Source organism: Emys orbicularis, chromosome 8, assembly GCF_028017835.1.
Source record: "Emys orbicularis isolate rEmyOrb1 chromosome 8, rEmyOrb1.hap1, whole genome shotgun sequence".
In the NCBI taxonomy this organism is placed as follows: domain Eukaryota; kingdom Metazoa; phylum Chordata; order Testudines; family Emydidae; genus Emys; species Emys orbicularis.
In genome coordinates this window covers 112,086,257-112,102,207 of record NC_088690.1, presented here as the reverse complement: position 1 = coordinate 112,102,207, position 15,951 = coordinate 112,086,257, and positions in this window count along the sequence as shown.

Genomic DNA, 15,951 nt, shown 5'->3' with positions numbered 1-15,951 from the left:
CTCAACATTTCAGGCTGGCAGAAGCAGGCTGTCATTTGTACCATTATATAAGGTAAATGGAAAAACCCACATGCCTTAATAAATTCACTCTAAATTAGTAGCAAACAGTATTCTGTATTTGAAGGTCCATTTACTAGATGCCCTACCCTTTTCCCAGTGTGTTTCAGCTTTCATAGAATTGGAATTTCTCCAGAGGTGGAGAAAAGAGGAGAAACCCTCAGGACATAAGTCACCCTGTAGTTGGCAGTGTTTAGGAAGAAACTTTCTATCTAAGAAGGTTGTTCCGTAATTACCTGTTGTACAGTTTATTATAACTTCCTCTGAGGCAACTGGTGAGACCAGATACATCAGTGTATGAACAGTTGTGAAACCAGGAGTGACAAACACTTTCCAGCTTCCTTAGGGAGACAAAATCCCTACCTGCCCTCAGAAATTCCAATGTAATGGGGGGCTAGTTTCTGGGAAAGATAGAGGTGGTAGCTGGAGAGCAAAAACACCTAGTTCTCCAAAAGGAATCCCAGGACAAATACCTGAACTTGTCTAAACCAATATGCGCAAACACATAGTTAAATTGCTCATTTATTGGGGTTTACAGAATTCTGCCTTCACTCTACTGTTTCCTACATTAATCCTCTCCTTTTTCTCCACGTTCTCTCCAATTTTACATCCTCTCTGCTGTCCTTCCACTCACTTCTTCTCCAGAATCTGCTTTGCACTAGGGAATGTTTGAAAAAATTTCCACCACTGCTAACTCCAGTTTATTGTAGACAGCATTTTGGATTCCACTTGAGTTTTCAGCATGTCATCTAACCCTGCTGGGATCATGTCTAAGGCCTTGACTACACTCAAAGTGCACTGATTTAACTAAACTGTTGTCTAAATCAATTCAGTAGAACACTATTGTATGGACACTCATAAATCAGTTTTAAGAGTAGCTAATATAAATTTAACTTAATTCAATATGTTATCAGATTAAGCTACATTTTAAATGGTATTGACATGAGAGGGTTGTACCAAGTTAACTAAATAGATTTAGAAACTGATTTAACTAAATTGGTGTACTTGCTTTGTATAGTCAAGGCTTAATTGGCAAGAGGCTGAATTCTACATTGACAACTGAAACCCAGTCTACACTAGGGCTCCCAACACTGCTAGCACCAGTTCATTTGATTGGGCCCCAGTTAAGCTACATGCCTACGGTGGCTCTTGCTTCAGCTCACTGCATGAGAGCCATTTAACACAGCATTACATCCAACTTACAGGAGTACATTTCCACCATGTGAGGCTCTGTTGCTGACTACAGAAGTTCTTCAACCACACTAGCATATAAGTCTGAGGGCAGGTCTAAACTTAGAAAAGCTGCAGCGACACAGCTGTAGCGCGTTAGTAAAGACACTACCACGCTGACAGGAGAACTTCTCCCATTGGTGTAGTTAATGTGCCTCCGTGAGAGGCGGTAGCTTTGTCAACAGGAGAAGCTCTCCTGTCAACACAGCGCTGTGTGCGCTGAAGGTTAGATTTTTCATACCCCTGAGTGACATAGTTATACCAGTGTAAGTTTGTAGTGTAGACCTGGCCGTACTCTTTGGCCATACACCTAAAAGTTAGGTCAACCTAGCTACGTCACTCATGGGTGTAAGAAATTCACACCCCTAAGAGACATTAGTTAAGCTGACCTAAGCCCTGTTGTAGACACTGCTTCCGTCAACCTAGCTACTGTGAGGGATTGGATTTGCAACAACAGAAAAAACCCTTCTGTAGCTGTAGCAAGTGTCTGCTACAGTGGCATAGCAACAGCGCTGTAAGCCTGCTGCTGTAGCACAGATAGCGTATACGTACCCTTTGTTAGATGAGTGTTCATTTACTACTCTGTCAATATCTCTTGAGTTTGGTAGCCTACTGAAAAGAAGTAATCCATAAATGTAGTTTTAAAAAATAAAGCAGCACATACAAATAGAAGTCACCATTCAATGTTCACAGAGTGTCAGGGAGATGAATAACAAATTCACATTCTTGTAGCACTGCACGTTTATTTATGACAACATAGGAAGTAATTTCTAACTGATCATGAGGCTCTGTTTATAGCTAAGAAAGTTTTATCTTTTTGTGGTATATTTTTTTATTAAGATCTATGAAGAGGGGAAACTAACTTTTTAAAATAGAATCACTTAAATAGCTTACCTAGTATGATTGACTTAAGAGGAGGTGGCGCTTTCTCTCTGTTGACACTTATTTTCACTCTCAGTGGATCAGATTGTCTTCTCCAGTGAAAAAACATAGAGCTGGCATTTAGGGAGCAGGAAAACTGCCAGGTTCCTCTCATTTATGTTTCCCTAAATCATTGTTTGCACTTACGGAACAGATTGTGGGTTTGGTCTGAAGCCCAGTGGATCCTCTGGAATCCATGCAGATTCCAGGGAATCTGTTGGAGGCAGAGGGCCATGCATTGTGCCTTTATGTAGCTTCCAACTCCTGTTCTCCTGTGCATCTCCTTATCATCATCATCCCAATAGACCGTTTAAAAGGGGGTTCCTCAGTGCCTAGGGATCTTGACTCAGAAGTTAATACCACCTAAGGCTATTATAACTTCTCAGCTGATTTCCACCAGGCGTGGTGTCTCACTGCACCAACTCTGCAGAGGCTACCCCTCCCCTCAAGGATCTCCTGAGTTATCCCTGTGGGTGGACATCATTTGAAGGGGTTTTATTTGCTTGTTCGCTGATAGCAGAAGTACTGCAGAGAAAGAAAAATAACCTCTGCACAGAGATGATGTCCTGTAACATAGGAAAATAATTGTTCTGCAGCAAACAGCCTGATTTCTTACATGTGAGAACTCAAGTAGAAGTTGTACAAAGTCTTAATTTGATACTCTTGGGTCTCATTAAATAAACTATATGCGATGGAAGAGTTTACAAAAATACGTAATTTTAAGAGATACCGAGAGGCAGAAAATATGACTTTTCTCCCCAAAATGGCAGCTACACCTTTAAAATGCATCTCCGATACAACAAACAGTATGCATCTCAGACAAGCAGACATTTTCCTTGAAATCATATTTTCCTTTTATGGCATGCAATTGTCCTCTGTTGACGTGTCCCCCTACAGGGAAGCTTCCAGAGTTGTACACAGCAATTAACAAAGTCATATTTTGAGATAAAACTTTCTGCTACATAGGAACACTACCCTCCCCCATATTCCTACAAAGCTGGTTCCCATTTCCTCTCTCTTTAAAGATGTTGAGTCGGAAAATGATGCCACGTAGTTTGGTAGTTTCCCTATCTCTGAAATCTTTGATAGTTCTTACAAGTCTAACAGAAAAATAATGAAGTGAAAAAGTAAGTAAGCTTTCTCATTTGGTCTGGGGAATGAAGATGAAGAGAAGAGGTCGTTTTAGGCCTCATTGTTTATACAGCATACTTTGTTCCTGGGATAATATGTGTGACAATATGCATAAATTATTATTAGTATTAGTAGTAGTAGTATTGTGATAATGACTAGAAGCCCCAGCCAGGGAGCAGCACCCCCTTGTGCTAGGCACTATACAAGCATTTAACTAATACTTGCAACATCTGTGTGGTGTAGATAGTTTCCTTGCTGGGGAAACTGAGGCACACAGACCCAAATTCAACCCTGACATAAATGGACGCAATTCTAAATTTGGTCCAGAGTGGGTTAAGTGATTTGTCTAAGCCCACACAGAATTAGAGTCTGGGAGCTGGTGGTACCTAGTTTAATGTTAAATCTAGTAGACAGCACAGTCTCTTCTGTGTAGTGAAAGGGTAAGTCTTGTGGACAGTGCTTAGTGGGTACAGAATGGGGTAACTGTAACTGCAGGAAATCAAGAAGAAAAACACATGGAAATTTTTAAAGCAAGCCTTCCCTCCTGCCTCTCCTGATACCCTCTCTGTCCTGGTATGCTCCAGAGTGAAATAAGAGAGATGGTGGCACATCAAACCGATGCACACTGGCTCCATTCCAGCAGCTCATGTTCATGGCATGCACTGCTGAGCATCTTGCAAAATGTGTTCCTGTGCTTACGTACTGAAGCCCAGTGGCTGACTTCCTAAAGTGTGGTGCATATTGCATATTAGAGAGCAGGATCAAACCCTGAGAGCAGCCGCAGTAGCTCTATTTGGGAAATGGGACAAAAGGATCCTTTAAAATGGCCATTACAAATAGAAAACAATTATTATCGAAATCTCAGACAGATGGCTGCCTTCAGGAATGCTCTATTAAGGAAAAATTCTAGATCATGAAGAGTGAATGCGTTAGAAAGCAAAAGTAACAACATTGCAAACCTGAGGTGTTGAGCATCTGTCACTCTTATTGACTTCAGTGAGTGCTGGAGCAGGGCCTTAATGTGGTACAGATTATAGATGGGCCAACTGTCCAGAATTTTAGGTTTGGCAAGCCTCTCAGACTGTTTCTGGGTTCGGAAAAATTATCTGAATCTGTGACATTCCATCTAAATTAAACACATGCCAGAAAAAAAATGTAAAGCGGAGTCTGTGTTCTCAGGGACAGAAGAACCCCTACAAGCAGTGCACCAGTGGGTGTTTTGTGGGTGTTATTTTTTAATCAAATTGTATTAATCTCTGTCTCCCATTTCAGCCTTTTTGCACAGTCTAATGCTTGTTTTTCCTTTCCCCCCCACACCCTGCTCCCTTTTTCATAGTCTCAGAAGGGGTAGGTGAATCCAATAGCATTTGAGTATGAGTCAGACATTACAACCTATAGTGTCTGAGTAGGTTCAAACTTGGGCAAAATGAGTTTATTCATGCCAAGTGCATTTTATTTAGGCCTGCACTGCTGGTCATGACCAGTGATTGTCAATGTAATATAACAGGCAGCATGATCTTCTAGTAGTGGACTTTGTGCCCAGTCATGACATTCAGGAACTCCTGAATTTGAATCATGGCTCTGATCTGAGTCACTGTGTAGCTTTAGGCAAGTCACTTAGGCTTAAATTTTCAAGTGTTCACTAATTTGGGTGTGTCTGTTGTAAGAGGACCAACTGGAGAGATAGCGGTGTCTCAAGTTTAAACCGAAACTCTCAGTATTAGTGGACACTTGAAAATATAAGCCTTCCTTAGTCTGTATCTCAGCTTCCCCATCCATAAAATCGAGTTTGCAATACTTATATAGCTACTTCACAGGAGCGTTGTGAGGATTGTTTAATATTGGTGTCGGTACATGCTGTAATTACTAAGGGGTGGCATTATGTGTATGATCTGATTCATCACTTCCTGAATCTGAACATTGGCTTTCTTCCACTCTTGGACCCAATTTTATTTATTTATTTATTTATTTATTTATGTTGTTCTTGTGTTCTAGGTTACCTGGAGTTGGAGAAGGAGGTTGAGCGCCTTAGTAAGATAGATAATTGTGGTACTTTTGCTTGCAGAGCAAAAATTAATTCATCACTTTACCCCCATCTCCAGCTCTCTCTTCTACCTGATGTTTTAGAGCCTCTCAATACAGAGACTAGTACATTACTACTGCCCAGTGCCTATCCTTAGGCAGTAGTAAGTGCTGTAAATTTTGGGAGTTATATATTTTTCTTGGGTCAGGGTCCTTCATTATTGTGATAATGATAAAATCTTGATTTCTTTCCTGCTGATGTTTGGTCTTTCCTGTATGATTCTCAGTGACTTGTGAGAAACAGTATCTTGGAAAGTTTGGAAGTAGAGATGGGGGAAAGACGGATTGACTGGGAACAGGGAGATTGGGAGGAGAAGAATTGGGAGCCTGGGGGGAGAGGAGGAAGACAGATTAAGAGCCTAGGGGTGTGGGAGAGTTCTGGGAGCCAGGGGGAGAGAGTCTGGGGCTGGCTAGACAAGGACACTGGGAATTGAGGGAAGACAGATCAAATGAGGAGCCTAGGGTGGGGGGGAATATGGGACAGCTGGGCAAGAAGACTGGGAGCCTGTGGGGAAAATGACAGATCAGATGTGGAGACTGACTCAAGGGAGAAACTAAGACTGGCAGGGCCATGAGACTAGGACTGGGTAGGCAAGGAGAATGGGATGAGGAGGCAGGGGTGGGGAAGATAGGACTGGTTGAAAGGAATGGGTCAGAAGGGGTTATACTTGGAGACAATAGTCAGAGGAGACTGCCCACTAGAGAACACTCCCCTCCAAAGCCTGGAATGGAACCCAAGATTCCTCAGTCTCCTCATTCTTTTGTCAGCAAATATCTGTGAAACCCACTGGCAAAGGCTATTTCTTATCGCCGTCTAGTGGGTGGTTCACGGAGAGGGTGACAACCTATCACTGCTATGAGTTACTCTGTTAGAAGAACTGGCAGAGGCAGAGGTCTGTGCTGTGGATCTAAAGGACACCCTGCTGACAGCCATGTGGGAGTCACTATGATTCCACATGATGGAATTTCTGTTTATTCAGTTTTCTCCTTTAAAAAACCTTGGAAATTGCACACTAAAAAGTATGTTTCAAAAAAATGCGATAATTCCATAGGACCCTTGCCTCATTCACAGGAAGAACCTGCTCTGACATTGTGTAGTAAAGGAATATGTCCGTAGGACTGCTGCTTCATTTGTTGCAAAAGTTGGAAGGTGTGTAGTACATGATGCAGGGGATTATGGGAATAGAAAAGGTGGTCTCATGGAGGCAGTTGAATGCTTCTCTGGAGAATTGGATTCTATACATTCCTCTCCTGGAGGTCCTATGTGATGTGCTTAAACCAGACTTTTCATAGGTGGTCACTAATTGTGCATTCCTCATTCTGGGTGCCAGACATGAGACCTGTCTGACATGAGGTCAGATCTGCAGAAGTGCTGAGCACTCACAACTGCAACTGATGTCAATGGAAGCTGTGCTTTGAACATACAAAATGCTGTATATAATGCTAAATAGGTGCTTAACTTCCATTGGGAGTTAAGCACCTAAATATCTTTGAGGATCTGGATCTAGGTGACTCAGATTGGGAACCCAGAGTTAGTAGATACTTTTGACCAATCTCTCTCTGTGCCTCAGCTCCCCATCTGTAAAATAGCACCCCCTCACCTTACAGGGGAGTTGTGAAGATAATTAATTAGTATGAAGCACTTAGATACTATAGTGATGAGCACCATAGAAAAGACCATGAGGAAATCCATAATTCTATGTACAGAGCCAAGTTTGAATAGTGTGCAGTAAATAAGTCCTAGTGCGACACATTGAACAATGAGGATAAAAAAAAAAATACCGATAGCTGCTGCTAACTGAGTGAGCACTGTGGATCCAGTGCTCTGAATGAGGCAGGGGTCCTGTGGAAAAAATAGTATGTGATCATGTAATTAAAGACTGTCATAATGCATGAGCACAAGGGGGTCAGAGTAAAATCTGACATTTCCTAACTTTTCAGTGCTTGACTTTGCAACTTTAATAATGTTCTTTTGCCATAGTTTGTGTGTATAATCATTACACTTCATTATGTCACTGTACCTAATACATAAAAAGGCGAACTTTTTCTGTGTGTGTAAGTAAATGAACATAAATGTTTCTTGCAGTAATTGCATGGAAAACACTAAAATACAAAGTCTCCAATCGTTGTCCATCTTGAACATACATTGCATTTTCTTCCATGCCAGTGTTTCTGCGGCTCTTGAAACCCCCTCAAAGAGACTTTCTTTGTGTCTGATTTGAGGTGTTGGCACTTGTCCAGCCACTGTCACTAGCTTCCACGTTATCTCTGAGCTATGAGAAGGTCTTTTGGAAGTTTTAATGAGATGCCTCTGTGCAGGCTTTTCTTTGGACCTCAACAGAGCTTTTGTTTCTGAGATGTGGCAGCTCTTTTTCTGCTGATTGCTAAAAGTTTGGAATCCAAATTGTTCGCCCTTGTTACTAACAAGATGTAAATGATAATTGAATTCAGAATTCATAGCTACAATAATGGAGAATTATAAAAGGCCTTTGAAATCACTGACAAGTGAAGCAGAATGATTAAAAAAAATATGACAGTGGAGCAATTGCAAAGCCATGTACCTGGTCTACCCATTAGAAGCTTGTGCCTTTTTGAACTAAAACATTTTTCAGAATGAAAAACATGAGATGATGGACGAAACAAAAACTGGATTCTTATTTGCTTGCACACTGAAAGGAAAACTCATAGATTGTTATAATACCCTGATTACATAAATACTTACCAAATAAGAATAGAAACATATCAAAAAAGGAATTTTCAAAACATTTCCTAGAAATGACTGTCACATTATCTGTATTTGTGAGTGATGTGATGGTTCTTTCTGTGTAAGATGCCATTTGCATGCTTCCCAGCAGAAGTACAACTGATTATATGGAGTAGGACTCACAGGCGCTGATACTGCACCATTAAAGCCAACGGGAGCTTTGCCATTGATTTCAATGAACGTAGTCTGAATCCCACAGAAACAGAAATTACTTGTATGTAGAGAAAGAAGATAAGTGAATTTTCAAATGGTGGTCTTTGAGTGTTTTGAAGAAGGTCTGGGGCACTCAGACAAGGGTAATTTTCAAAGAATGGACAGAGCTTGTTCTTTGAATATCTGTTCTCAGTAGTGCTGGATGGCTTCAGGGCTAACCCTACACCTCTGTAGAATCTGTGCCTCTGTGGGAAGTCCTCCAATCCTCATGTAAGTTAGACATGGGAGGAAAAAACTTACATTGGATAGTCCATCCCCTGGACACAACAGGATTTTCGCTTTTGGAATACTTTGTGCTGCTTAATTTGAAATGACTCAAACAATGGAGCTTTACAATTAATAAACCATAAGGACAAATTCATTACTCAGATTTGGCTGTAACTCTTGCTTTACCACACACAACACACATTTTGGCCCCAGTTCTGCAGCCCTTACTCATGAGTATTCCTATTTATATTAGTAAGGGCTGTGGGACTGGGTCTTTAAACAATACTTCCTGCCATTCAGGGCTGTGGTATGAGAGAACTGACTGTGACACAAAATACTCTCTCCAGCTGAAAAAGATGACAAAAGGATCACAACAAAAGATTAATTACCTCTTAGCAGGTCCTGCAACAAAGGAGGCTATTGAAATTAAAGTACACTATTGAAAAAGATTTAGTAAGTTTTTGCAGTGTTGTAGCCAGGTTAGTTCCAGGATATGAGAGAGACAGAGTAGGCGAGGTAAGCTCGAAAGCTTGTTCAGTTGGTCCCATAAAAGATACTACATCACCTACCCGTCTCTTATAGTAAGTTTTAACAATTTTAATTGCTAAATCATTGTGTGCTTTGCAACAGGGTTCCACTGAATTTCATTTAAAAAAATATTATAAATGTACAGTTGTCTATAGAAAAATCCATCCAAAGAATATACCCCTGAATTTTACCAGATGTTGAGGGCTGGTTTTCTGAGTTATAGCATAACCATAAATCTTTCAAATCCTAAACAGGCAGAACTGAGACTTGGCCAGGGGTCATTAGCATTTAAAAAAAACAATCTTTCATTATAATTTAAACCAAGCCTCTGACTTTAGTGACATTTTTGGAGAAGAGGAATGGTAACAAACTTGTTTTGGGGCTTCAGTTACACAGCTGTCAACATTTCAAATAGATACTAGACAGATCTGTCAAGTCTCTTACTGTAGTTCGAGGGAGGCTCCCTTATTTGGAATTGATCACAAAGCATTTTTCAGTCTTTCCCTCTTGCAATGAAGGATTTTGCATTGCCTTCTGGATGAGACATGAAACAGATGTTGTGTGCTCTCTTAGGGTTAGTGAAGAGCTTGTGGCACTTTTGAAAAAGATGTGTTAGACTTTCCTGTGAGGGGAGCTAGAAGAAAAAAACAAAACCATATAATCGTCTGTCCCTAATTCCCCCTGTAATTTCCCTCAACTGCAATAGTCTTCACTTCCTGTCCTAAATCCTGGCTATTTGCTGCTAAACAGGAGCTGTGATCCATCCTGGGGGTGGCTGCATTTCAGTATTTGGTAATGTGATCGCTACACAGCCCTGACTTACCGCTCCAGAGAGCTGCAATGGGCCATCAGTTACTATTTGGCAAGTGCGGGGTGAGCCGCAGACACATGTGAAGCATTGAGATGTTAACCCCCCCCCCCCCCCAACACACAGAGACACAGGGTCTAGGGTGACCAGACAGCAAGTGTGAAAAATCGGGACAGGGGTGGGGGGGGGGGTTGGGTTATAGGAGCCTATATAAAAAAAGACCCCAAAATTGGGACTGTCCCTATACAAATCAGGACATTTGGTCACCCTAGCAGGGTCTCGCTCTGGCCAGAGCCCGGAGCAGTGGCTCTGTAACCAGAAAACACCACTAAGGAGAGGAGGGGGGGGGGGCTGGCGAGGGCGGCAGTTTGCAGTCCCAGGGCCAAGTGCCCCAGAGGGGGAAATGCAGTGTGCGGGGGGGGGGAGGGAGGGTGTGGCTTATGGTGACCAGAAGTCCTGATTTTATAGGGACAGTCCCGATTTTGGGGTCTTTTTCTTATATAGGCTCCTATTACCCCCGTCTCCGTCTCGATTTTTCACACTTGCTGTCTGGTCACCCTAGGGGGCTGTATATGGGGGCAGGGGAGCCTCGTGCACCGCCGACCGGGGAGGGGGGACGCTTGAGGCGCTGCGGCGCGTGCCGCCCGGCGGGGGAGGTTCCCGGGCTCGGCGGCGACGCGGCTGCTGGGGGCGGGGCCGGGAGCGGTACTTTGTCTCGGCGGGGCCAGCGCATGCGCTGCCCGCTGGCGGGGCGGGGCCTGGAGCCGGGGCCGGGCGCAGCGGGGCCTGGCGCTCGCGCGGTCGGTGTGGGCGCCTGGAGCCGCGCGGGGAGGATGGTGCCGGCGGGAGACGCTCTGCCGCCGCCGCCCCCGCTGAGCGAGCGCAGGCCGGGCACCGAGCCGCGGCTCTGACCGAGACCCGCCGCCAGCCCGCCCGGGGAGGAGGAAACCTCGTCGGCCCAGGTAACTGGCCGCCCCCCTGGGCCCCCCGCCCCCTCCCCAACTCCCTGCGAGGGACCCCTGAGCCCCCCGCCCCCTCCCCAAAGCTCTCCGAGGGGCCCCCGCCCCCTCCCCAACTCCCTGCGAGGGACCCCTGAGCCCCCCGCCCCCTCCCTAAAGCCCTCCGAGGGGCCCCCGCCCCCTCCCCAACTCCCTGCGAGGGACCCCTGAGCCCCCCGCCCCCTCCCTAAAGCCCTCCGAGGGGCCCCCGCCCCCTCCCCAACTCCCTGCGAGGGACCCCTGAGCCCCCCGCCCCCTCCCCAAAGCCCTCCGAGGGGCCCCCTTGAACTCCCCACTTGCTCCACAAATATCCCCGATTCTCCCCCAACCAGTCCCCTTAGCTCCCCTCCCCGCCCGACTCCCCCAAATTCCCCCTGAGGGCCCCTCTGCACCCCCAACCAGCCGGCTCCCCGAATCCCCCACGGGGGGCCCCTCCGCCCTCGCCTCTCCAAATTCCCCTCCGAGGGCCTCCCCGAACCCCTGCCCCGATTCCCGTGCCCCCTGAACCCCCCACTCTCTCCACAAATACCTCCATCCCCCCAACCAGCTCCGTCAGCCCCCCTCCCCAAATTCCCCCCGGCCCCAAGGGCCCCTCGAACTCTGCTCCCTCCCAAATTCCCCGAGGGCCCCCCTTAACCCCCAACCAGCCTTCTCCCCAAATCCCCCACGAGGGGCCCCCGATCTCTCCACTCTCTCCACAAATACCTCCCGAGGGGGCCCCGATCCCCCCAAACCAGCCCCCTCCGCCCCCCCCTCCACGACCCCCAATCCTCCGCCGCCTCCGCAGATACCCCCCCTTTGAGGGGGGCTGAATCCTCCGCCCCCCATTTCGCCCCCCTTCTCTCCTCCCCAAATACCGCTACTCCACCCCAATTCTCCTCCTCCGCTGAATCTTGCTGGCCCGCTCCCGGCTGCGTGGAAGGGCAGTGGGGGAATTCCCCGGCCTCTGCTCCCTGCCGGCGGCTCCTGTTTGCAGCGAGCTGTGCAGGGGGTTACTGGAGTTCAAACTCAGCTGAGCTCAGCGGGGCCCGAGGAAAGGATGCGAGGGGCTTTGCAGCCGCATCAAAGATTCATGGGACATCTTGCATTGCAGTCAGGGGCGAACAGGAAATAGGTCCCTGGTTAGAAAGGCACTGGGATGGGGAGGCGGAATTTGGTTTACAAACAGAGAGTTGAACTGTTGGTACAGAGCTTGACTCAAACCCAGAGGATGAGCTGGTGCTGCAGTCGTGACCAAGGTTTATGGCTCCGTGGTAGAGGCTGCCGTGCTCTGGTTCCCTCTGTCTCTATTTACATTCTGGTCTTGCAGCCCTCAGAGAAGGAGACAGGACTGTAAATATCTCTAACGCTTTTTTGAGGGCAGCCACTGCAAGTTTTTAAGTGTGAGAAACAGCCCCTACAGCAGACTTTGTGAAATTCAGGTAAGGAAGTGAGAAGGGGAGGGGCCCAGTTATTTTAAAAGCATATGATAATGCTTATGTAAGAGACCTTCTCTTTCTCAGTCTGGTAACTTTCAAATCTGCCTTTATGGCTAATGTCACTTGAGCTATTTCTTCAAGATCTTCCTTCTCTCTTTACAATAAGGTTGTGACATGGTTTTGTATCTCGAATTTTAATGTACGATGGAGTATGGTCCCATGTGTTGTATGTGCCTTTGACATACGGACTGTTATCATAATGATGCCTCTCTTTCAGATAGACCAACACTTTGCAAGGGGGGAGAAGAGTATGTGTGAGAATAAGATGCGGAGGGGTGGGGAGGTTTTTAAAGTAAAAAAAAAAAAAAAAAAAAAATTAGCACCCAAACCAAAATTGGTTTTGCCTACAAAAAGGAACTGTTTTGATTACAGTAATATGTGCAGTTGATTGTCAGTTAACCAGAAGACTTCTGGAAGACCTTTGACATACAACTGTAAGTGGTTTGTCTGCATGTAATATTTTAATTGAAAATATTTTTTACTCTTTTAGTTAGGCTTTAAAAAACACAGACAAAAATTAGGTGCTTCTGTGGTCCCTTCAGTGTGTGTGTGTGTACGCTCTTCTGTAGTTTTAATACAAAAATCTTCTCTCCCAGTTCATCTTCTGGACTACTATGCTTAGATTTTTTTTTTAATTAAGTCCATGTTAGACTGCAGTACATTTTTTTTATGTAATGTATCCTCTAGGTTTCAAGCTGAAAAAACAGGCAACCGTTCTGATTTTTGTTTGGTCACGTTGACGTGTAGTTTAGTAAAAACAAAGCTTTCATTAGAAATTCATTTTTTTCTCTTCTGTAAGACATTGCAGATATTAAATCATCACAATCCATTATTGTGGCTGTCCATGCCAACTATTTTAAATAATCAGCTGTCTATGAAGGAGAGAAACTGCAGCTATGTCTTGGTTTTAGTCAACCTACTACTATATATTGCAACATGCCAGGATTAACATGCTGTCTACAATAAACTGGAGTTAGCAGTGGTGGGAAATTTTCCTGTACCGAAGACATGCAGGAAGCTTTGTTTATTAATCCCTAAATTCATTAATATTGTTGCATGATGTAATGAGGCAATGGTGGTCTTTGAGAGAGATTTTATGAAGCAGGACTGTGACCATTTTACAATACAGAACAATGGATGTTCTTCCTGGGTCCAAAATATAGTGGGCCGATGTTTATCTTGTTTACACCAGTTTCATGCTGTTGTAAATCCATTGAAGTTACTACTAATTCTCTCAGACTGTGTTTGAGCAGACGCCAGGGACTCCTCTCTGTTGAAGCTGATGGAAATAGATTATTGCCTCAGTTCTTCAGCAGCTTAAGTCTGTGGGACAGATTTTAAGAAAAAATGCACATAAAGCCAATAAAACAATAAATGGATTGGTATGTGTCTTTGAAATTGTCGTCTGCCTTACGCTTGGTATTGGCTTCTTAAAAAAAAAAAAAAAATCTCCATGCTGTTTACTAAACTGGAGACTGAAGACTCATTGCAATTGGTTCCCTTTTATGGAGACTGTAGGTAATTTCTATTTCAATCCACTAGAACACAGTTTTATATTTAATTTTAAATTTAATAATGGACTTCATGTGCATTGTGCTTTTTTGGACCCAAGTACTACATAGAATGTCATTTTAACCATAAGTGCATATACCTTTTTTAACATGTATGTTTGATGTGGTTATAAAAATTAAGATAATGGGAATTATATGTTCTAGATACACGGTAAACACTCTACACGTGCCATAGCTGCAGTAATTAAACACTGCGACATATCAGTATCTCTTCCATTTACTTTTGTATGATTCCTTTTGCTTTTGGGTAAGTGATCTGCCTAAGTCACTGCCTTATGAATTTTTTTTTTTTTTAACTTTTGTCTTAGGCCCTGATTCTGCAAAGTCTTGCCTGCTTAACTTTACATACGTCCCCCTGAAGTAAACAGCTACTTGTATTTTGTGAAATTAAGTATGCATATAATTTTTTGCAGGATATGGTGTTCTTAGATTGTGGTATAATTGAACTCTGGATGTTTTTCACCTTGAGAGATGTTTTTCAGCCCTCTGAAACATCCTACAGTACATCATCCAGTATTTTCTTGTGAAAGTTTTGATGTGTTCAAATCTTGCGTTTCCATGTCTTTTAAATATTTTTTTTTCCCTAATGGCAGCAGCCATTCGTTCTTCTTTGCTATCGTGTAAATCTAGTTGTAGGGAAAAATTCAAGACTGTTTGACAGTCCTGGAGACTGAAGCTCTTTATTCACAGAACAGGTATTTCATAGGTACAAGCAGTGGAAGCTTCCTAAATGCCCAGTGTGCTTCAATGTTGACCTAGAGGAATCCTCTCTAAAGCCCTGTCCACGCTACATCTTCTAACTGATTGTGTAACCAATTACTGACCTGGCTAAATGTAGCTTGTGTCCACATACAAGTACCTAAAAATAACAATGGTCAGTATTACCCTCTCACATAGTTGTGGTTCCTATAACAAGTTCAGCACACTGTTTCTTTGCAGGGTATTCAGGATACCCTCACTCGGCCCACTTACCCAGTTTGGCTGGTCCTCCTTCCTCCTAGCTTTTGGAGACAAGACATCCAATATTGCATTATCCCATATACTGCTGTCCTTGCTCTGCAAGCATGTGCTCTGGGCACTTTTGTCCCCTGCAGTGGCATTATAGGATAGCTGCCCAGATTTTCCTAGAATACACTGATACAAACATAGTTAGGTAGACTCACAAATACAGTTGTGATGGCAAAAAAGCTGCTCTGTAAGCACAAACTGATTGGCTAAGGTGACCAAGGCTAGGTCTACACTGCGGGTCGACCTAAGATACGCAACTTCAGCTACGTGAATAGCGTAGCTGAAGTTGCGTATTTTAGGTCGACTTACCTGGCTTGAGGACGGCGGCGAGTCGACCGCTGCCACGCCGCCGTCGACTCCGCTTCCGCCTCTTGCCGTGGTGGATTTCCGGAGTCGATGGCAGAGCCATCGGGGATCGATTTTTATCGCATCTTCACTAGACGCGATAAGTCGATCCCCAATAGATCGATTGCTACCCGCCGATCCGGCAGGTAGTGAAGACGTGCCCCAACCCTCTGGCTGGTTAGAAGATGTAGAGTTGGACAGGATCTAAGGGTGTTTCAGTCTCCATGTCAATTCACTCTTTGGCATTTCTGCTGAAATGTTCACATAGAGATGCAATTTGTTATGGTATTGTTAAAGATGTGCTCTCCTGTCTTCAGAGAACTGGACTGAAACCACCAACTAATTTCACACAGTTCACAAAACCGGCAGCCACTCTTACCTTATCTGGAGTTGAACTGGTGATATATAAATGAAAGGTTCTGTATTTCTTTCGTTCCCTGGCTGATCGGGTTCTATGTTGATTTGTTTACCCCCTTTTTTCAACAAACTTTAGCCAGAGTTCAGTCTTCTTGGGAGGCAGGTTTTTGCCTATTTGTGTGTAAAGAATAGACAAGGCGTATCATATTTTACAGTCTGCCTTTAAAGAATACAGCTGCTGTGAAGCAATTAG